This window comes from Aedes aegypti, chromosome 2 (genome assembly GCF_002204515.2).
Source record: "Aedes aegypti strain LVP_AGWG chromosome 2, AaegL5.0 Primary Assembly, whole genome shotgun sequence".
NCBI lineage: Eukaryota > Metazoa > Arthropoda > Insecta > Diptera > Culicidae > Aedes > Aedes aegypti.
This window is the reverse complement of record NC_035108.1, coordinates 404,567,640-404,590,550: the sequence shown is the minus strand read 5'-3', so window position 1 is coordinate 404,590,550 and position 22,911 is coordinate 404,567,640. Positions and strand designations below refer to the sequence as shown.

The 22,911-nt window shown below is 40.7% G+C and overlaps 1 protein-coding gene across 3 annotated transcripts in view; it reads right to left on the bottom strand.

Moving 5' to 3' along the window:
• The window catches only part of LOC5571858 (adenylate cyclase type 3), a 210,622-nt gene that overhangs the window by 106,553 nt on the left and 81,158 nt on the right, over positions 1 to 22,911 (bottom strand). For all 3 annotated transcript variants that reach the window (XM_021847233.1, XM_021847234.1, XM_021847232.1), the window contains 2 exons: positions 18,824 to 19,387; positions 6,095 to 6,266 (listed from right to left, as the gene is read on the bottom strand). The gene's annotated coding sequence lies outside the window, so the exon portion shown is untranslated. The remainder of the gene's footprint in view (positions 1 to 6,094; positions 6,267 to 18,823; positions 19,388 to 22,911) is intronic.

Sequence of the window (22,911 nt, the reverse complement as noted above, 5' to 3'; positions counted from 1 at the left end):
TACTAAGTTCTCTAACTCGGTATCGAGATAACGAATATCGAGTAAGGGAGAGTTTACTGTTTGTTTTAAATATAAATTCTTCATTTATTTTAATTTTTTTATATTAGCTCTTATAAACACAAGTCATAAAGTCATATAAAACAGTCACACACGAAGTTATAAATAAACTCCAAATCAATTTGTAAGGAAGTTGGTCTATAACGAATTATCTTAAATTTATAATAATCTCCATATATGTACACATAGAGGAACTCCATGAATTTTAATAATAGTTTTAATATTTGCTTATGTATCATTATCAAACAAGAAATAATTCGGTTACTTCAAAACATTGGTACAACTGTGTCGAATCTACAAAAAGGGCGACAAACTGGAGTGTGAAAATTATCGTGCAATCACAACGGTCAGAATAAAACAATGAAGTTTGACCAAAAACTAGTTTAATTGACTTATGGATAAAATATGTAAACTTAAATAAATATGTAATTAGGGGGCCCAGATAGCCGTAGCGGTAAACGCGCAGCTATTCAGCATGACCATGCTGAGGGTCGTGGGTTCGAATCCCACTGGCCGAGGGATCTTTTCGTAAAGGAAATTTTCTCGATTCCCAGGGCATAGAGTATCATTGTACCTGCCACACGATATACACATGCAAAAATTGTCATTCGGCAAAGAAAGCTCTCAGTTAATAAACTATGGAAGTGCTCATAAGAACACTAAATCTGAGAAGCAGGCTTTTGTCCCAGTTGGGACGTAACGCAAGAAAGATGTAAACTTAATATGTTATTTGGCGTTTTTATTGTTTCAGAAGGATTGTTCACATATTTACGTAACTTTTTTAAAAAAGTTTTTTTATTAAAAAACGTTATCAAACTAGACTGAAGCACAATTTTTGTTTTGTATTTAACCGAGTTGATCGCAATGTGTATGAAAAGAGGACCACGTGTTTATTTGAGCTGAAACCGAATTCAGGTTAACTTCTGCGTCCATGAGTCTACTTGTGGTGTAGGGGTAACTCGCCCTATCTAGTGAACAGGGAGTCGTGAGTTCGATTCTCACCGAGAAGACGTGAAACTTTTTCGCAAATTACACAACAAATTTGTCCATTTAATCCAATTGCAAAATATATGTAATGTTTAGTTTTTCGGTAGTTGTTTGTTTGTTTTGTTAAAACAAAGTCATATAAAATGCAAAACACTTTTACATTCGGAAATTATAAGAAAGCCGATAAAGAACTTGTCTGAAGTTGTATTTACCGCACTTGATTTAATGGAATCTACGTATATGTTCTCCATATTTATACACAAAAAAAAAAATGAATTTTAAACGATCCTTTTTTTATGAATCAGAATTGAATCTCGGTTATGAGAACAAATTTATTGGCTTGGTTAATATACTAAAAGAAAAACAAGTTCAAAAGTTTGTTCTTTAAAAAGCCAGAAAATTGCATTAAAATGGATGAAAGTATGTTTGCTCTCTTCAAAGAATGGAGGATGTTTTAGAGAACGTGATTTTCACAGTCCAAAATAAAATATCTATTAACAAGACAGAGCCGCATATCACACTTATACAAAACTTCAATTGCGGTTTTCAGAATAAGTAGATTAAGCTAAAATATATTTAAGCCTCTAGCGCTCCAGATATATGTAAATCCATACAACAATTTGGCATGGGCAAGGCCTTGAAGACTCTCACCCAGGAATCCACCCCCTCACTTATGCGTTGCGTGGTAACGGAGTATTTCGTAGACATACTGAAAAACTGTCATGTTAGTTACTTTTCCACTCTTATTCCGATTGCTCATGGACAACTATTTTGGAAGAAATAGCTATCCAATCGGAAGTCAGACCTGACAATTTCCATTGCCGGTTCACGCTCATCTTCTTCGTTACAAGGAAAGGAAAGGATAATGATGATATGAAACCTTACTTGAAGAGAGGCAAGCGATTCACTGACGCCGTCATAAGATGTCAAGGAGTTGGATGATAGGAAGGGTAATGGTTAATGGGTAATAAATGATGATGCGACCGAATTGAATTTAGTGTATGTATGATTATGTTTAGTTAATTTTGTATGTATGTTTGTATCAATAAAATTGGGTTTAATTATTTTGTAGACGACTCTATTGGATTTCGATTTGAATTGTAGTTTCTCAATTGTATTGAACTAGAGAGTAGACAATTAAATACGAAGCAAGCGACAGATCGGTCGTTTGTGATCTGTTCGCTAGAATAAAAGTGGTGTTTGAATTAAAACATGTTTGCGTAATCGTGTATCATAATCCGAATTTATCATGGACAATTTGGAAAGAAATGCCGGGTTCCCCAACATGTATTAATGTATAAATGTATGTAGTATATTTTGTAATTGAGTCAGAGTGAGAATGCAATGTTTCTATCACCGTTGGAGAGACGCCAACTAAGAAAGTTAATGTCTTTCCATGCGCGTTTGTCGTCCAGGGATGGGAAACAGGTATTTACACCTTGTGTCTCAGCTTACAAGCTTTGGTTTAAGCGCCATTACTCGCTCTCTATAACGAAATAAAAGTTTACCCTACCCTACGATACACAAAGATCGCAGGAAATAGCAGTTTTATAGGAACAATATTATAGAATAACCCACAAAGATGTAAACGTATCATATCTTCGTTTTCTGTCTACCCTCGATTTTAGCAACACCCGTTTTTTGGCAGCATTTCCTTCCCGATTTTGGGAAACACATTGAAAAACATTTTCAATTGATTATTAGGTACTGAAACCTTACATTTTTGAGTCAGAAAAAAGTGAAAATAAGTCAAAACGAAAAATAGTGGTGGCCATTGCGAGCTAAAGCAACATAATGTGGAACGTGCTTATGAATAGAACTCGCATATTTCAAAGTTATTGTTTAACGTATACGAGAAGTCTTATAAAGCATGCAAGCTGTAATCAATTATTATCACATAGTTTATTAGGCCTCATGGAATACGATGGTAATCGACAGTCAAAGCAAGTGTTATAAAAGCATCAAATGTTAAGATGATCGGCTACATTGTTTGATCGGAAATGGTTTGTTTGTATTTTCAACATATCATTGGATTATATGTGGTGGTCTGATTACACAGCGTAACAAAAATGACATTTTTGCGTGTCTCAAGGATCAAATTATGTGTCTCTAGAAGATTTGGAGTTGCTGAATCTGATGCCATTCTCAGAAATGTTCCAGCACGTCACAATTTTTAGCTAACAGGAAAAAACACTGGTTTTATTTATGATTACATGAAATTTAAAGTACAATTTATCTATATTTTCTGTAATCTAATCCACCAAACATGCAAAATAGAACTTAAACTTTCATTTCAGATATAATTTGATTGAAATTGCACGATTAAATTTTGGATAAAAACCGATTTTTTCAACATGCTTGCAGTCTCATAGAAAATTCTGCGTTTCTCTTATATGGAAAATTACCAATAATAATTCTAATCCATCAAAAAAATAACTTTTCCGCATCGAAAGCATAATAAACTTTTGATGAAAAGTGTTGTTAAACACTACATTTAAAATTCTGTGACAAATTAAGCAAATAAATTGCCGTACAAGCTGGCAAACTTGCATGCAAGTTGGGTGAAATAGTCAATTTTCGCATTTTTCAACAGTCAATAACTCAAAAAACTAGACGTGCTTTGATATTTTCTGAAAAACGGCTATGGATTCAGCAAGCCAAATTAAGTGAATAGCGGTATTTTGGTGCTGGAGACAAAAACGTGTTCCGCAGTGTTATGAGTCTGAAAATGTATTTAAATTATCTCGTGATTAATTGATTAGTCCATAAGAAGTTTTTTGATTAATTGGTGAATGATTTATTTTGGGATGTTTCTGTTGGCATTTCAATAACAGTTGGTGAGGAAAACATTGGCAAACTTTTTCATAAGTCTAGATGGACAATGTTGGGCAAAATGTTGAGAATGGGTTTCTGTCGTAGTCATTGAAAAACGTTCATGGAGGAATAACAGCCAATAAGAGAAGAGCCTAAGGTACCAAATTCTTTGTACAATTGTAAAAAATTGTTGTGGTTTCCTCCTTCCCGTCGCATTTATTAGACATTTGGAAATTATTTTTTACCATCTAGACCAGATTTATGCTTCTTCAGCAATCAAGAGTTTTTCCGACCAAATTCTTGCGACCGCTGGAAGGTGGTTTAGGGAGAATATTTGGATGCTTAATATAGACATTTGCAGGCACCTCTACAATTTCACCAAAAAAATTGCTATAATAAAAAATAAACGTTGAATTACAACATCATTTTGCAAGAAAAAGAAAAAGTAATGATTAATACAACTTTTTTTCAAATCAGTTTTTTCTGCCATCCGTTTCTATTCTTACGGATATTTCAGAAATCCCGCAGAAATAAAATCGACCAATCGATCCCTATTGTATCGATTGTATTTTCATCAGAAGCATCAATTGAACATTTATATGTGCCAAACAGATTTGCAAGCAATTTCTTCATAAATTCGGTAATAAAAATTCTTGTGAAAAAAGAAACTCAATAAAATGAATGAAGTTTTAAATTTCAGCAGCAAAACAATTTCAACAATTATCACTAATATTTAATTTCGAAAATTTACTCCTCTTGTTTGCTTCAACAACAATTCCAGCAGCAAAATTACTTCTTTGGCGGTTTTCGTTTTAAAAGCATAAAGTTGCACATTTTGCCCTCTAGAAACAGTCGCAAATGGCCACTGAAAGTAATGCCACGCTTGTACTGTGTGCAACAAGTGTGCTCTTCAAATGGTGCCGATGGTGCATATAATCAGTGCATGATGTCTACAGAGAGTTCGTAAATTATCCGAACAACAAAATATGGAAAGATGATATTCAGAGACATTTTTCTCCCTACAATCTGAAATAGATTAATCTAAATTGTCTATTACTGTTTGAAGTAATTGACAGTCCTTGGCTTCAAGTTAGGCTGGAAAAAGAAAAATTTATCAGTTCAAATCCTCTGAGTTCTATGGACTTTTATCTTCCGTCAAACAGCTCAAAAAACGGCTCTCTCTAAGACCTTCCAACACTTTTGGCTTGGTTTTACAAATATTGTGAAATCAGAAATGTGTGAAACTTTCTGCTGAAGAATATAATTGGTTCAATGTATTATACCATGCAATAATACTGAAATTATTCCGCTTAATTGCATAGACCCATGCCTTCAAAGTTTGTTCGGATAATTTGCGGACACCCTGTATGCTTTTGGGTCAAAAGCTGAACTGAATAGGCTCCCAGACATTGTTCACATCAATTCGTATTAGTTGCCATGCATTACTGATACTTATAGAGATTGAAATGATGAAAAACATAAGCATTTCAAATTCCCGATTATGGCAACATAAAAATCAACGCCTTGTTGCCAAAATCTGTAAGACACTGTATAGCATTCAATTCCACTACAGTTTGTATCGTTTGACAGATACACGTATTCTCGACCTCAACAGTAAGACCGTCTTCAGTATCGTGTACAAGTCGAGTCTAGCACACGACGGCTTACAGTTGAGGTTGAATTACGTGTATCTGTCGAAGGATACAAACTCTAGTGGATTTATTTAGTAGCTTAATTCAGTTTCATTTTACTTATAGGTATTCCACTAAAACAGCTCGAAGATTCATTATAAAAATAAACTACTAACTCTAGAGATCTATTTTTTATTGGTAGATGTGAATAACTGCAAGGAACACTACATAAAAAACTGAAATATTTCTAATTCTTGCTGAGATATTTCAGATTATGCTTTTGGTCGAATGTTCAACCGACGTCAGTACTTCTGATCTTCAATAATACAAATCACTACACTTATGTTTAGGAAGAAATATCGCACTGCTGTTTTACTCAATCGATCTTCATCCGGCATTTTTTTTCACATTCCAAATATGCTGTTGAACATCTCGTTTACTTTCATCAGTTAGCCTACTGAACTGGATGTAAACCATGCATTGAATTTTCTGATTGAAGCGATTTGAAGCTGTTTTTTGTTTTGTTAGTAGCAATCAAGATTGAAGAATGCACACGAGACGGTATGAAGATGATAAAACCGACTTATACGTATAGGAACTCTTACCTCGGTTGTAACGGATCCTTTCAGGAACAGGTGCACGAAGAGTTGCATGATTGCCAGTAGCCAGGCCGCGTGTGGTGCACCTCCCAGATGAACCCTCGGAAGCGACCCTTTCCGCCAAAACGCAGCACCACCGCCAGGATCACATTCAGCACCAGGAACACGCTCAGTATCACTGCGAATGGTAACAAAAAATAAATCAGTTGAAATGTACTACAGGGAAAAAAGCTACAAAACACTTCCGTGCAAAAGTATGGGGTCTTCTCCTTTAAAAACATGCAAAAAGCGTTTTGTACATATCTCTGGATTACACGTTCAATTGAAACTCTTTATGACTCTTTCGAAAACAATAGGTTTTATTTACGACAGTTTTTCAAAAACTTTCAACAAGATTTGAATGACTTTTATTGATTTTGATTAGTTTTCAGATTTGTTTGTCAAGATTTTTTCAAAGTGATTCTTTCTAATGAGCCATAAGATTTTTTTATTAACGTGTATTCTTCATATCACTACGATTTGGACAAAACACTTTTTATATGTTTTTAAAGGGTGTGCCCAAACTTTTTGCACAGGACTGTATGCACATTCAATAGCCAGACCCAACGAAACGGTATTGATTAAGAGTGCGATGAATGGAGAAATCGAAACGGCTATGGCGGCCGGTCTCCGAAGCACGAATCGAAAGCTGATTGGAAAACCGGCAGCTTTAGGTGCACCGAGTGAATTATACAATTGTCAATGTTGGAACATGATTGGAACAGGTATGAATGGGTTAGGTGATTTCCTCAGCCAAGTGGTAACTTCCGCAGTTACTAAGCAAGCCATGCTGAAGGAGTCTGGGATCGATTCCCGATCCGGTCCAGGATCTTTTTGTATCGAAATATTTCTTTGACTTTCTTGTTGTATAGAATATCATCGTACCTGCTACAAGATATACGAATGCGAAAATGACAAATTTGCAAAGAAAGCTCTCATTTAGAGCTGAGAAGCAGACCCCTGTCCCAGTGAGACGTAATATCAAGAATACGAAGAGGAATGAATAGGTGGGTGTTTTCGAGACAGCAAGAAACTGTGAATGCTGTGGCGATATTATGGTTATGTTATGCGGATTACCTAGGACAGTGGAAGCTCCATTGAGCACTGGGAAGCTTTCGGTTTCTGTTTCCTGTTTGTTTGGTTTTTAAATGCTCGTTCCACAAATAGCAAGTATACAACTTTTTTTTTTTGTATTGTCAATGTTGTTTCCGGAACTGTGTTTTCCATCGATAAATATTCTATTGGCTACGGATGTTTGTTCAAAGTATCGAGAGTAATCCAGTAAGATTTGTCTATCCCAGTGGCACCCAACCTTTTTGGAGCTGCGACCCCCGAGTACTACAAACATCTCACGGATACTCTGAAAATTAACATTTATGAAAATGAAGGGTTTGTCCATATCATAAGCACTCAGTCACACTAGCACCAATTCTGGTTTACACGTTTAGGAAAACCTGTTAAAGTTATCAGAATGAATCGACAGGTATACTTGGCAGGTTGACCCACAAATGACGCATCACAAAAAAGCAATATTCTACTATGATCTTTTGAAGAGTGCATTGAGAATTTGGCCGAAATCTTCTTGGGAAGATTCCAAATTAAAAACCCTCCATGCAATTCTTTAAAGCATGGATTCACATGTGTACGTTAAAGGATGTGCTTGAATAAAGTCCTAAAAGAGTCGAAATATTCAATAGATTTGGGTTAGTTCCCCAAATTGGCCTCGATTTTTTTATCGATACCTTCCCGCATGGAGGTTCCGGGAAGACGAAAGATGGACAAATTCGCGAAAGAATACCTGTGTGGCAGGCGATCTGCGAGTGTGGAAGGTACAGCAAGCCGTTCGTTACAACCGGCACCATAAACGGGCAGAGTTATCGAGAGGAATGCTTCCTCCGCCCTCCCCGTGGTCCCACGCTGTTCTAGACGGATTTCGCTTCGTGCCATAACGCCAAGCCTATATGGTGTCCTATGGCCAAGCAATAGTGAATTGGAATACGAGGGATTGAATGTGGTCCCGAAGGAGGCTGTTCACCGCAACAGCCCCTCGTAAAGGACACCTGCCAAGAGCCATTATGAGCCATTTTGGCCGAAGCGTGGATTGACGTTTGGGATGATAACGGGCAAGCTGATAAGAGATGTCATAGATTGATAACAACGGTGATAAGCAAAAGTTGATTGGTTGGCTATTATATTGAAATTGATTTGAATAAATTACGAGATTTATTACCAATATTTATATTTACACTGTAAGTTGAATTACTATATAAAATGTCTTATGAACTAGTTAAATAAAAGCGTGAATTTACAGATTAAAGAATTAAGAAATGTGTGAACAAGTTGTGAATTGGAAAAGTATTTGTCGGAGACTGAATTGTAAGTATAATTAAGGCAAAACTGTTTGTAAAACTGATCCTAAATTATATAAAATACTTTTAGGTTTAAGCTGCTTAACACGCATATCGGAACGTGTTTTCTGCTGAAAGAACTCCGGAATTTCCAATCGCAATAATTCTTAAAGAATTCATCCGGTACACGATGAGTTCACAGCCAACGTGCGACAAACCCGGTCACAGACAAGGGCGCAGCAGGCGAATGCTAGCCCCAACGTTGGTGGTGATGATAGGGAGTCGAGTCATTCATCGAGGAATTCATTCATCCCATCTATGATGGATAAGGACGGAGGCGAATTACGTGATTGCGGCGGCTGCAACCGGCCGAACAACTCGGAGCAGTATATGGTACAGTGCCAGAAGTGCAGTATCTAGTTCCATTTCTCCTGTGCAAACGTCAGCACGACCACGGTACGTACCATAAGCTTCGTGTGTGGGAAATGTATGCCGGGTGGGGATTCCGTACCGCAGCAACGCGAGCGTAATTAGCGGCATTTCGAGTTCGTCGAGCACTCGTAGGGCGAGATTAGAGAGAGAGCTTCTGCTTATGGCTGATGAGAAAAAGCTAATGGAGGATCTCAGCCGTAACGGATTGAGATGGAACGAGAGCTTCGTGAACGAGAACTTCGAGAAAAGTTGGAAGCGTGAAAAACAATTCATCGCTCGGAGGCACGCATTGCTGAGTCGGCAGGATCATGACGAGGAGAGAAGTGTGCGTAGTATGCGAAGCAGCCAGAACTCAATACAGTGCACGGAAGATTGGGTAAGGCAGACGGGGTTTATGGACAAAAGGTCGAAAGACAAAACGTCGAAAGGACAAAAGGTCGAAAGACAAAATGTCGAAAGGACAAAAGTCGAACATGATTTGCTTGGTGGGAGATTTTTCCTTCTTTGAAAATATATTTTCGACCTTTTGTCACTTATTTTTTGTTCTTCGACCTTTTGTCCTTTCGACCATTTGTCTTTCGACCTTCTGTCCTTTCGACCTTTTGTCTTTCGACCTTTTGTCATAGATTCGGCAGACGGGGTCGGGCGTTGTCGGTTGTGGAGACACCGTTCAACAAACAACAAGCCTCAACGTCAGCGAATTCTGGTCATCCGGACGAGGCAGTCTGGTAAACGCGCAGGGAGTACACCCCTCTTCGACGCCCCCGAGAACAGCAAACGAGTCGCCTCCACTCGGTGGTGAACCTATGGCGAACACGGGATCAGAGGTGAGATCGATCCTACAAACCGTTGAAAGCATCACAATTGAAGATTCGGAGGATTTCGCGGAGGGAGCCGTCGGATTGAATCTGAACAAGTGTGATCCGAGTCAAAATCCGTCTAATTTGCCTCTTGTCGACCTACAGCCCTATGAAGACATCCTGAAGCTGGAAGAGATGCCGCCAACCGGCGCGATCCCGAAGATCAATCGTTTTGGTGGGCACTGCTACAAACGCTGGAGTGCTGAAACCGGCGAGCTGCGAAAGCAGAATGCTCTACTACATCAACAACAATCCGAAGTGGAACTAGGGTCGTCCACGAGTTGATGGTGAAACACAGGACGGACAAGGACACGCGGCGAAAGCGTACACTGAACAAAAGCTCCTACCACTAATTGAATGATTTGTAATTCACATGGCTACAAATCTGCATATACTCGTTTTGAATGATTTTTTAAACAATATGATGCACCCACCGACTGCCGAACAAAAATCATCCAATTTTATGAATGACTTTCAGTATACATCTGTCTGACAATGTGTTGATAGTTGAACTTTAACAACACAAATGAGTAACATGCGGCTTATGAGGGATATTAATTTCTTCCATGCCCCAAATCAAAAATCATTCATTATAGTCTAAAACTTTCATTCGGATAGCAAATGATCCTTGACTTGAAATCATCCTTGTCAATCTAAACAAAAACATGGCGGCAGCAGCGGAACTTAGCATTTCTTCTCGGATTTCGCAGGTAATTGCTCATTTTGATAGAAGCATTCGGAAGTATATTTACTTGTAATTTGTTAATTATTTTCAAGGTGACCAAGAACCGATAATCCTGGTTCGATCCAGGGATATTGGAGTGGATAATGTGGACACTTCCAGAATGCTTCAAACAGCTATATTAAAGGCGGGCTCATTAGTCCCGTGAATTGTTGATTGATTTTCTATGTTGCCTATTATCATCAAAATAAATGATGACTTGTGGAAACCACAATGGCTGATTACTTATTTTCAATTAGATTTCTTTTAAATCACGAAATAGAATGCAATGGGGTTTGTTTACATGTGTGTGTGATAATCATTCAATTTTAAACATATTTTACTTCAATATGAATCATTTTTCGACTGGATGATTTTCATACGATGCTATTTGTAAACAAATGATTTTGACAGCGATGAAAATCATCTTGTTTGTGTCTGAAAATAGGTATGGGGCTTAGATGAGGCAAAAATCATTCAATTGATGGCGGGAGATTTCGTTCAGTGTAAGATGGAACTGGTTCACCAAATCTGCAGTTTGGAAAAACAGCACGCTGATGAGCTGAGACGAGTTCATGAATCGGAGAAAGATTTGCGCGCTCAGATCGAACACCATGATTTAGAGAAAACCGCACTAAAAGATAAGATTGAGACCCTGGAAACGCAGCTCGTCGAGGAGAAAGAACGTACGCGCAAATCGGAAGCAGATTTGCGGGCCCAACTCATTCGAAGCGAGCGAGAATGCGAAGCGCTTCGGCTTCAACTAGCCGAACTGGAGAATGAAATCCAGTGCTCACGCGAGATGGAACATCAATTGCATGATCAACTTGAAGCGGCTCGTCGAAGCGAACAGTAAGCCGTACGGCGGTGGAGAGAGGCCGAAAAGGAATGTTGGGATTTGCACGACCAGGTGGAACAGATCATCAGTCGCAATGTAGATCGTTCAACGGACAGCGGCAGTTCTCCCCCGTTACCTCCGCCCCCAGCGTCGTGGTTGGAATCAAACACGTTGGGCACAGAATTATCTTCCGCTAGTGAGTTAAACCCCTGTTTTCCTCCACCCCCTCCTTGGGTATCGGTCAATAATGTTCTGTCGGAAGACGGCCAAGAATTCGCTCCGTTATCGAGACAGACTGTTGGTGGGATGATCAATATGAATCCTCCTATTCACTGTGTTTCGAATATGATTTCTTCCGGTTCAAATATCCCTCCGCAACAGCCGTCTCAGTTTCTGGTACCGCCTCATGCAAGCGGCCTCGGCCCTCGCCTCAGCAGTTAGCGGCTCGACAGGTTGTGACCAAAGAGCTTCCTATTTTCTCCGGGGATCCGATCGATTGGCCGCTGTTTATAAGTAGTTACCAACATTCAACGGAAACTTGTGGGTACAGCAACTCGGAGAACCTTTTGCGGTTGCAGCGCAGTCTGAGAGGTAGTGCTAAGGACTCTGTCAGCAGCTTTTTACTTTTACCCGTCGACAGTACCTCAGGTCTTGTCTACTTTGCAGCAGCTATACGGCCGCCCGGAACAGATTGTGAACAACATGATCGCCAAGGTTCGGGCAACTCCAACCGGATCGGTTGGAAACTCTGGTCAGCTTTGGACTGGTAATCCAGAATCTCTGTGGGCACCTAAAAGCAGTTGGCCTAGAGCGGCATCTGGCGAATCCAATCCTTCTTCAAGCGTTGGTTGACAAACTACCCGCAACAGTCAAGTTTAGCTGGGCGCTCTACCAAGAACAAGTTCCGGTAGTAGATCTAAACGTGTTCAGCGACTACATGGCGAAAGTATCATCAGCAGCGAGTGGCGTCACTCAGCTCGTCAACGTGACGCAAAAACCTGCAAAGGAGGAGCGAAATCGACAGAAAGAAAAATCGTTTGTCAACACCCATATTTCCACGGACCAGCCCAAAGCAACTTTGCGAGAAAACGCAGAGAAAGTTGGAACAAATGGTGGGAAACAAAAGGAAAAGGATGTCAGCAAGAACAACAGCAGATTTTGCGCCGTTTGCAACGTTGACAATCACCAAATCGAGAGCTGCACCTCGTTTAAAGGTCTCGACTTAGATGGCAGATGGAAAGCCGTAAAGTCACACAGGCGTTGTGCTCGTTGTCTCACATCCCACGCGCGTTGGCCATGCAAAGGGGAAGTTTGTGGAATTAATGACTGTCCTAAGCGACATCACCGTCTGCTCCATTTCGATCCACCAGCGGCAACTAAGACGACCAATGCCGTTGTAACAGTTCATCGTCAATTGTCGTCTTCCACACTCTTTCATATCCTACCAGTCACTTTGTATGGAACAAAGGGGCAGCTCGACACCTACGCATTCCTAGATGATGGATCGTCGGTGACACTCGTGGAAAGGTCAATAGCAGATGCTCTTGGAGCCAGAGGAGAGACGGAGACGTTGCGTATCGAATGGACTGGAGGCATCAACAAGACGATTGCTGGAACAGAAGTCGTCATGATGGAGATATCCGAAGCAGGTGGCAGTAAACGACACAGATTGTCCGAAGTATATACCGTTGAGAATCTTGGCTTGCCACAACAGACAACGAATTATGCTGATCTTTCAACACGGTTTGCACACCTCAGCAAACTGCCGGTCAAGAGTTTCCGCTCCGCTGTACCGGGAATCTTGATTGGACAGAGCAATTCGCATTTATTAGCTACGTTGAAACTACGTGAGGGCAAATTGACTGATCCGATTGCAACGAATACCCGAATTGGATGGACAATAAATGGTAGCCTGCAAAGCCTACGATGCATAGACAACTCCACATTCATGCAGAGTCAACAGACGCAGATCTACATGAATACGTTCGCCATTTTTTCGACGTAGAGAGCTTAGGTGTAGCGGTGGTGCCAGCGGTGAAAGGCGTCGAGGAGGAACGTTCCTATCGGATCCTAGAAGCGACAACGCGGCGGCTGAGCAACAATAAGTACGAGACGGGCCTGCTCTGGAAACATGGCTACGTGGAATTCCCAGACAGTCGACCGATGGCCGAGAAACGGTTCAAGTGTCTCGAAAAGCGTTTACAACAAGATCCATTGCTTTACGACAGCTTTCGTATGCAAATAGCGGACTTCAAGACCAAGGGCTATATCCACCAAGCAACGGCGGATGAACTTGATGAATACGATCTTCGCCGTACATGGTACCTGCCGATTGGAATCGTTATTAACGAGAAGAAGCCTGGAAAAGTTCGCGTGATCTGGGATGCAGCAGCAAAGGTTGACGGCACATCGTTGAACTCCATGTTGCTCAAGGGCCCGGATCTTCTAACACCGCTATTATCCGTAATGTTTCCATACCGGGAGCGGCAAGTAGCAGTGTCCGCAGACATTAGAGAAATGTTCCTGCAAATATCGATTCGCAAGGAGGATCGTAGTGCGCTGTTGTTCCCTTACAGAGACTCCCCAGAGCTGCCGATGAGCACCATGGTATCCGACGTAGCGATATTCGGAGCGGCTTGCTCGCCCGCTCACGCGCAGTATATCAAGAATATGAATGCGGACGAACAAGAAGCAGTATTTCCACGAGGAGCAGTGGCCGTTAAAAACGGCACTACATAGACGATTACGTGGACAGTTTTGATACGGCAGAGGAAGCAGTTCAAGTTGCAATGGAAATGATAGAGGTACATAAGCGTGCGGGATTCCATATCCGCAATTGGATGTCTAGCGATAGCACCGTGCTCGAGAAGCTAAGCGAAGCTAATCGGAAGCCAGCGAAAAACATGCTATCGGAACAGAATATTGCATTCGAGCGGGTGTTGGGAATGGCGTGGATGCAAGAAGACGATGTGTTTACGTTTTTGATACAGTCTTGGGAGAAAGTGCGTAACCTACTGGAGGACACCGCGATTCCAACTAAAAGAGAAATGTTGCGTTTGGTTATGAGCATCTACGATCCGTTGGGATTGATTGCGTCGTTCGTAATTCAAGGGAAAGTTATAATCCAGGACGTGTGGCGGACAAAAACTGACTGGGATAATCAAATTCCACCGGAGATTGCTGAACGATGGATGGAGTGGATAGCGGTACTCAAGCAGATGGACGGACTGCGTATCCCTCGGTGCTATTTTCCGGGATACGACCCAGAGAGCTACAAAAACGTGGAGCTACATGTGTTTGTAGATGCTAGCGCTCAGGCTTACGCAGCCGTAGCTTATTTCCGCATCATAGACCACGGTCAAATCAGAATAGCGCTTGTTTCGTCGAAAACGAAGGTCGCACCGCTTCGAGAAATTTCGATACCACGGCTGGAATTGATGGCAGCGTTGCTAGGAGCACGCTTGCGAAAGACGGTTGAGGAGAATCACTCGTTAACGATTCAAAGAACCCATTTTTGGAGTGACTCGTCTACGGTGTGTTCGTGGATCAAATCGGATACACGACGGTATCGTCAATTTGTCGCCTTCAGAGTAGACGAAATATTGAGCCTTTCAAAGGTCGATGAATGGCGGTGGATCTCCACAAAGCTCAACGTAGCTGATGAAGCTACCAAGTGGGGGAAAGGCCCTTCATGCAATACAGATAGCCGCTGGTTCCAAGGACCAGAATTCCTGTACAGCAATCAAACGAATTGGTCGACGGTTCCAGAAGACAACAGTGATGAAAGCAACAGCGAATTGCGAGAAACGTACGTGTGCAGCCATCAAGTCAGACTGCCAATAGTGGACGTGGAAAGGTTTTCTCGATACGATAGAATGCTGCGCGCGGTAGCGTACGTCCACCACTTCGTTGATAACCTACGCGCAGTCAAAAGTGCCAGGTCTGCAGATACTGTTGGGGTGACAAGCAAGGATTTACGAAAAGCAGAGCGGACGTTGTGGTTGATCGCACAGAATGAAGCATTCCCGAACGAAACTGCAGTTTTGAAGCGTAATCTGGAACTTAGTACGGCGTGCCAGAAGAAAATATAATTATCTAGCAGTATTTGGAAGCAGTCACCATTCGCAGATGAATTCGGAGTATTGCGAGTTGGCAGTAGAGCTGCTAATGCACACGCATTGGTCTACGATACGAAGTTCCCAATTATTCTTCCCAGAAATCATCGAATAACAGATTTATTGTTGGACTTCTACCACCGGAAGTACAGCCATGCAAATGATGAAACCGTAGTTAATGAAGTACGTCAAAGATTCCACGTGCCTCGTTTGCGTGTAGAAGTTCGCCTAGCTAGAAAACGTTGCATGTGGTGTCGTGTGTACAAGTCAACGCCTATTGCTCCAAAAATGGGCCCGCTTCCAGCAGTGCGATTACAGCCATATGTACGCCCGTTCACGTACGTTGGCGTAGACCTATTTGGGCCTTATTTAGTGAAGATTGGACGAAGTGTAGCGAAACGATGGGTTTGTCTTTTTACCTGCCTTACGATTCGGGCTATACATCTTGAGGTGGTCACCAACATGTCCACTGATGCGTGCAAGAAAGCTTTTCGAAGATTTATAGCAAGGCGAGGAGCCCCCCAGGAAGTTTACTCCGATAATGGGACAAATTTTGTAGGAGCTAATCGAGATCTACAAACTGAAATCAGCAAGCTTTATACTGAATTAGGCAGCACATTCACGAATGCCCAAACACAGTGGAGGTTCAACCCTCCTGCCGCTCCTCATATGGGAGGCTGCTGGGAAAGGATGGTTCGCGCCGTGAAATCTGCACTAGGGTGTGTTCCCGTTGAACGAAAATTGGACGATGAATCGTTTGCTACCGTTTTGGCTGAGGCAGAAAGCATGATTAATTCCCGACCACTTACGTTTATCCCGCTGGAGACGGCTGACTGTGAATCACTGACTCCTAATCACTTTCTGCTGTTGAGCTCAAATGGCGTGCAAGAGCCGGAGATTCCCTACGGAGATAATGGCGCTGAAGAACAGCTGGAATTTAGTGAAGCACACTTTGGACAACTTCTGGCGACGTTGGGTTGTAGAATACTTACCAACCATCATACGCCGGACTAAGTGGTTCCAAGACGTAAAACCGATAGAGATAGGAGATCTTGTCTACGTAGCGGATGAAAATGTCAGGAATCGGTGGATACGAGGGCGAGTAGTCCATACGATTCCGGGAAAGGATGGAATAACGCGCAGAGCGGAAGTGCAGACATCAAGTGGTGTATTGAAGAGACCTGCTACGAAGTTGGCTGTGCTAGACGTGGCAAGTTCTGGTGACGACCATCCGGATGTTGGTGCGACACGGCCGGGAGGATGTTCACCGCAACAGCCCCTCGTAAAGGACACCCCTGCCAAGAGCCATTATGAGCCATTTTTGGCCCAAGCGTGGATTGACGTTTGGGATGATAACGGGCAAGCTGATAAGAGATGTCATAGATTGATAACAACGGTGATAAGCAAAAGTTGATTGGTTGGCTATTATATTGAAATTGATTTAGATAAATTACGAAGTTTATTACCAATATTTCTATTTACACTGTAAGTTGAATTACTATATAATATGTCTTATGAACTAATTAAATAAAAGCGTGAATTTACAGATTGAAGAATTCAGAAACGTGAGAACAAGTTGTGAATTGGAAAAGTATTTGTCGGAGACTGAATTGTAAGTACAATTAAGGCAAAACTGTTTGTAAACTGATCCTAAATTAAATAAAATACTTTTTAGGTTTAAGCTGCTTAACACACATATCGGGACGTGTTTTCTGCTGAAAGAACTCCGGAATTTCCAATCGCAACAGAGGCGAACCCGCCAAAAGCACCAGAACTTCGTCCGATCGGATAGTTTTGGGCGATAATGGAGAAGTTGAAGAGAAACGAAAAAACATTCAAAACCGATGAAGCTTTGAAGAAAAACTGGGATAAATCAGCAAAGCCTCGCCCAAGATCTCATGAGCAGTGTTAATCTTCGGGCTGTCGCGCTGTTGTACTTTGTACAACAGTTGTGATTTATATGCTACCATTTTGCAATAAAGATATCTATCGACACCAAACCTAAATGTATTCCTCAAGAATCTTTTTAACAGCAATACTCAACAGGTCCTTTATAATGCGGTAAAATCAACAAATGTACGCGGAAGTTGCATAGTAATGAACGCACTATATACGATTTTTTTAAGACACCGACACGTTAATGCTTCCAGTGGACGATTTGTCCTTTGAAGGAAGCACCACACTAGACAACGGACTAGCATGCAACGCCCAGTGGTACAGTCGAAATACATTTCTGACGAAAAGTTTTCCGGCCTGAAGCGGGAATCAAACCCACACTCCTTGACGCGATGCGGCTAAATGCTTGGTAACACTAACCGCACGGCCACGAAGCCCACACGGTTCGAGTAAACCACAGTTTGAAATCGGTATATTGCAAAATTTAGATAATTTAGAGTCTTCAGTAAAGTTGTTCTGACGCTATCTAATAGTACCTCATATAATTCGGAATTTGACCGCTAGGTGGCACTAGTAGGCATGGAAGTTTTACTTTTGTTTCGCAGATATTTCAGGATCGTGACCATTAAGAAGGATGGCGTCTTCGGTAAAGTTGTTCAGTAAGTTAAGGACTATCATTATTTGATCAGGCTGATTCAAAATGTTGCCACTAGGTGGCGCTACAGAGCATGAAACTTTTGTTTTGTTTTTGTTTCATGCTCACTAGTGCCACCTGGTGGAAAAATATATTATTTCTTTGTTCAAATAATGATAGCCCTTGAGCTACTGAACAATTTTGCCGAAGACGTCATCTTTCTAAGTGGTCAGATTCCTGGGACATTCGCAAAACCAAGGGTGTTGTACAAAATAAGGAGAAATATACGAGCATTCAGCTTGGAGGAGGAAACTCAATAAATAAATTATGCCAAAACATTGCCAATGTATAGTTATAAAATCCCTGAACACTTGAGAAGTATCCGATTCAAAATGAATGTTTGGTGATCATTTTTGTGTGTCTCATTTTTTCCGAGTCCAGCCTTTATGAATAATTTTCCACATTTTGAATAATATTGTGACATTTTATAAACTAGAACGCAAAATCAAGAAATTTCAATTCAAAGCATTTCTGCTGCACTGATTTGGCGAAAGTTGGCAATGCGTCGCATATTATAGAAATTTGGTACTGAACGCCAAAGGGATCCATAACCGAGTGGGCATGGTATTAAATTTAAGATTATTAAATTGGGTTTTTTTTTCATAAATAGGTGAACTCAATTCATATTGCAATCAATCTGAACTGTCGTGGTTCTTAAACTGCTGTCTTACGAAGTTTAAAAAGATATCCGCATATATGGTTAACAAGAACTTTTATCATTTATTTATGAGCTGAACGCGTTTTCGATGTCCCCCATTCATCGACATCCACTCTGCACTAGCCGATACTCACCTATGGCTTCCCAGCTCTGACCTTGCGGCACCAGGATGGCCCATAAATCAAACAGCATCGAGGCCGCCAGATAGCACCCGAAAGCTACACGCTTCTGCTTGAGTGCGTAACTCTGGTAGAGCTTTTCGAGTACATCATCCGGCAGAAGTACGGTCGAGGTCGGCAAATTGGCGTTTCCCGCCGGGTTGGCTTCCGTTGTCATCGTGGTTGTTCCATCCATGGTGCAGTTTTTTCTGGGTATGCTGCTCCAACTCACGCAGCTGTTCTTCTATGATGTATTGTTTAGTAGCAGGTTGAATACTACCCCTAGGCTTCGGTGGGATCACAACAATGAGGAACACTTTCAAACGTTGGGAAAATGGAATTCCCGACACACACGCACGAAGAACATTTATTTTTCACTGCTTGGCCCCCCTTAGAAACTTCTGCTTCTTGCCCTCCGTCGTTCTATCTTCCCTTATCACTCTAGGTACTAGCTCTTCAACGGATTGGAACACTTTTCTCATGGGGACTCTTCACATTTTACTTCCCCGCACGTTGTGGACAGAGCCGGTATCTCACGTGCTGCAATAAAACAAAGATAGAACCGGTTGATGGTCTACGTTCGTTGATATGGCTGTGGCTATATGTGTACTGTTTTATGACACATGAGACTATGATCGTGCCTATTCTGCGCGGCGTGTGAGGTGACACGAGTCGAATGAGGTGACAATTGTCGACTCGCTCCCATTTGATTAACATTACTCGTCTCACGTCACTCGCGGTGAGAGCGACTCGTCTCGGCTCACACGCCGCGCAGAATAAGCACGTATGATGTCTTTGAAGGTAGGATATAGGTATCCGAGAAGGAAGCACTTTGCGAGACTGTTAATGGTGTGCCAAGAATGGAATGAATATTAAAGGTATTTTTGAACAAGAATTGTTACTAAAATAAGCCATACAAAAGGCTGATTTTGTTGGCATTGAACTTTTAGACTTTTTTTTACTTAAGGCGATCGTCTAATGGGTTTGAGCGATTTGAAATTTGTATGGGAGCGAAGGCGTTATGCTGACTTTAGACCATTGGGCTGCTTAAACCTGGCCGAATTGGGTCATATAAAACCTTTCACGCTACGAGGGATCATGTTTCCTTCAAATCGTGGAAAAAACTTTTCCAGAATTTTCCCTCGTTTTTCCAGCTTACTTCGGCGAAACAAGCAAAGTCGGGAAAATTTTACCACCAATTAGGTATTTGAGTGATTTTCAGGAAATTTAAAGCGGTGACATACACTTTTTTTTACTCAGAAAGGTTTAAATGATCTCAAACATTGTCACTGAGGTATTTTCCGGAAAATCAGTTCTCGATTTTCCCGGAAAATTTGATACTTTAGTACCGTGGAAATGTGCCTAAATATGGAACGACTGGGCTGGATATAAATTTACAAAATATTTTCAATTACTAAATAAAGGATAACTAACTGGATTCAGGTGATAAATTGAAAATATGAACGTTTTTCCCAAGGGTTTTCCCCAATTTTCCACAAATTGGTTCAAAAACTTGAACGCGTAACGCGTGCGTATACGGATCAGTGTATTGAAATGAATGATTTTTTCACCCTCTCATTCTAAGCTTATAAACCAAAAATATACCCATATTTTTGTATATCCTGCACCCTCATATTCCCCTGCAGGTCATAGGCATAGTCGGGGGCCCTAATTTGAGCATTTTTGCACCAAATTTTTGAAAAATTTGGCGTGACCCCACTTAGCAGCGACATATTTTTCCAGCCAGCTGCCGTGCGGATGGAGAAACGTCATTTGAGAAGTAACGCTGCCACACACGCCTGAAACAGGCAGGGCCGAATCATGTAGAATGCAGGATGCTATCGTCAGATCGTCACCAAACCAGATGACGCACAACCAAATCGCGACGCGGCTCGACTCGTAGCAATATACATAGAATCATGTTTGAAACATTACGCATCTATCAGATAATCTTTGAATACGCAGCGCGCTGTTATTTGTAGATTAGTCGCGGTACAAGGGACTGAAAGCAATATATTTTCATATGAAATGTCTGTCTTGTTTATGTAACATTGAATAGTCCAATTTACAAGTCGTTTCGAATCTGATGATCGTTCATTTTATGAATGAAAATTTGATAAGAAGCAGTCAAAGACAAATTAAAGACCTCCATGTCCCTTACAGTTGCCCAAAATTTTATGGCTCATAAGGTAATCTAGAATGCCGTGAAAAGTGTACTGCGATCTGTCTAACTTGGGTACCTTTTGTACTGCCGAGGGACGAAATGCAGTACTAGAAGTGGTACTCAATCTGAGTCCGAGTGTGACGGACCTGAAGCAGTCGCATATCGCGTGAAAGTAACAGCAATATCAGCAACGTTGAAGTTTTGTCAAATCAATCATTGATTTAGATGCTTGATATAAACTTTGTTCAATACAATAATGTTTTGTTTGCTTGCATGATGTTGAGTAAACATAAACATCACTGTTATTCCAAAAGCAATATGCAGCTATGTGTCGACAAATATCAGAGAACCACGTTTATTTATCGTTTTATTCATATATGGTCTGCAAAAACAGCTACAAATTATTCCCAATATCTTTCATCAGATGTTTTTTTTTTGACAAAAAAAAAAGTTATAAAAATTCGTATTCCTAAATCTTGAATATTTATAAGAAACATTTAAAGAATTAATTATTTATAAGAAAGATATTTTAGAAGAATGAGCTGAGAAACAAGTACAACATATTCCAAAATTCATTCGCTAGATTTATTTTTTGGGCTGCAAGAAATTTTTTTTTTTTAATTCCGGTCGAATAAGGAGATCATGTGCTAAGAAAATAGAAACGTATTTTTAAGATATTCGATCTAAGGCATCTGAGCCTGTTTCAATATTATAAAATTGAATAATATTTTAGACTACACTTTTTTATATTAAACTTTGGGAGGGATTATTAGAGTATGTTTAAAACTACAAATGAACTTTAACACTTCACTTTTTGCAAAAAATAAAATACTAAAATCACTAAGGTGAGCAAATACCTTTAAACTCTAATATGTGTTGCTTATGTTGACAGATAGGCCTATTTCGTCTCGACACTGAAGAAGTCTGTAAGTCGCAGACGAAATAGGCCTATCTGTCAAGATAAGCAACACATATTAGAGTTTAAAGGTATTTGCTCACCTTAGTGATTTTAGTATTTTATTTTTTGCAAAAAGTGAAGTTTTAAAGTTCATTTGTAATATTTTAGAATTACATATTTGCAAAATTCATATTTTCAAACCCTCAATATTTTAAAGCAAAAATTCTTCCCAGGGCTTATGAGATTTCATCAATTTGGGGTGTAGCACATTATTATCTTCAGCGAAGTTTCAGCACTCAGTACGATTTACATTGAGGAGATGAGGATCATCCTTTTAGTTGAGAACTAACTAGTCCAGCAGAGGCGCTTATTCCTATTCGCCCTATATGAACCAGGCGGCGCTAGTGAGCACTGAATTTTTGTTTTGCGGATAGCTCAATGGCCTAACCACTTAGAAAGATGGCGTCTTCGGCGAAGTTGTTCAGTAGCACAAGGGCTATCATTATTTGAGCCAAGAGATTCAATATTTTCTCACCAGGTGGCGCTAGTGAGCATTGAATTTTTGTTTTGCGGATAGCCCAGTAGCCTGACCTCTTAGAAAGATTGCGTCTTCGGCAAAATTGTTCAGTAGTACAAGGGCTAACATTATTTGAGCCCAGAGATTCAATATTTTCTCACCAGGTGGCACTAGTGGGAATTGAATTTTTGTTTTGCGAATAGCTCAGTGGCCTGACCACTTAGGAAGATGGCGTCTTCAACAAAGTTGTTCAGTAGCACAAGGGCTATCATTATTTGAGTCAAGAGATTCAATATTTTCTTACCAGGTGGCTCTAGTGAACATTGAATTTTTGTTTTGCAGATGGCTCAATGGTCTGACCACTTAGAAAGATGGCGTCTTCGGCAAAGTTTTTCAGTAGTACAAGGGCTAACATTATTCGAGTCAAGAGATTCGATATTTTCTCACCAGGTAGCGCTAGTGAGCACTGATTTTTTGTTTTGCAG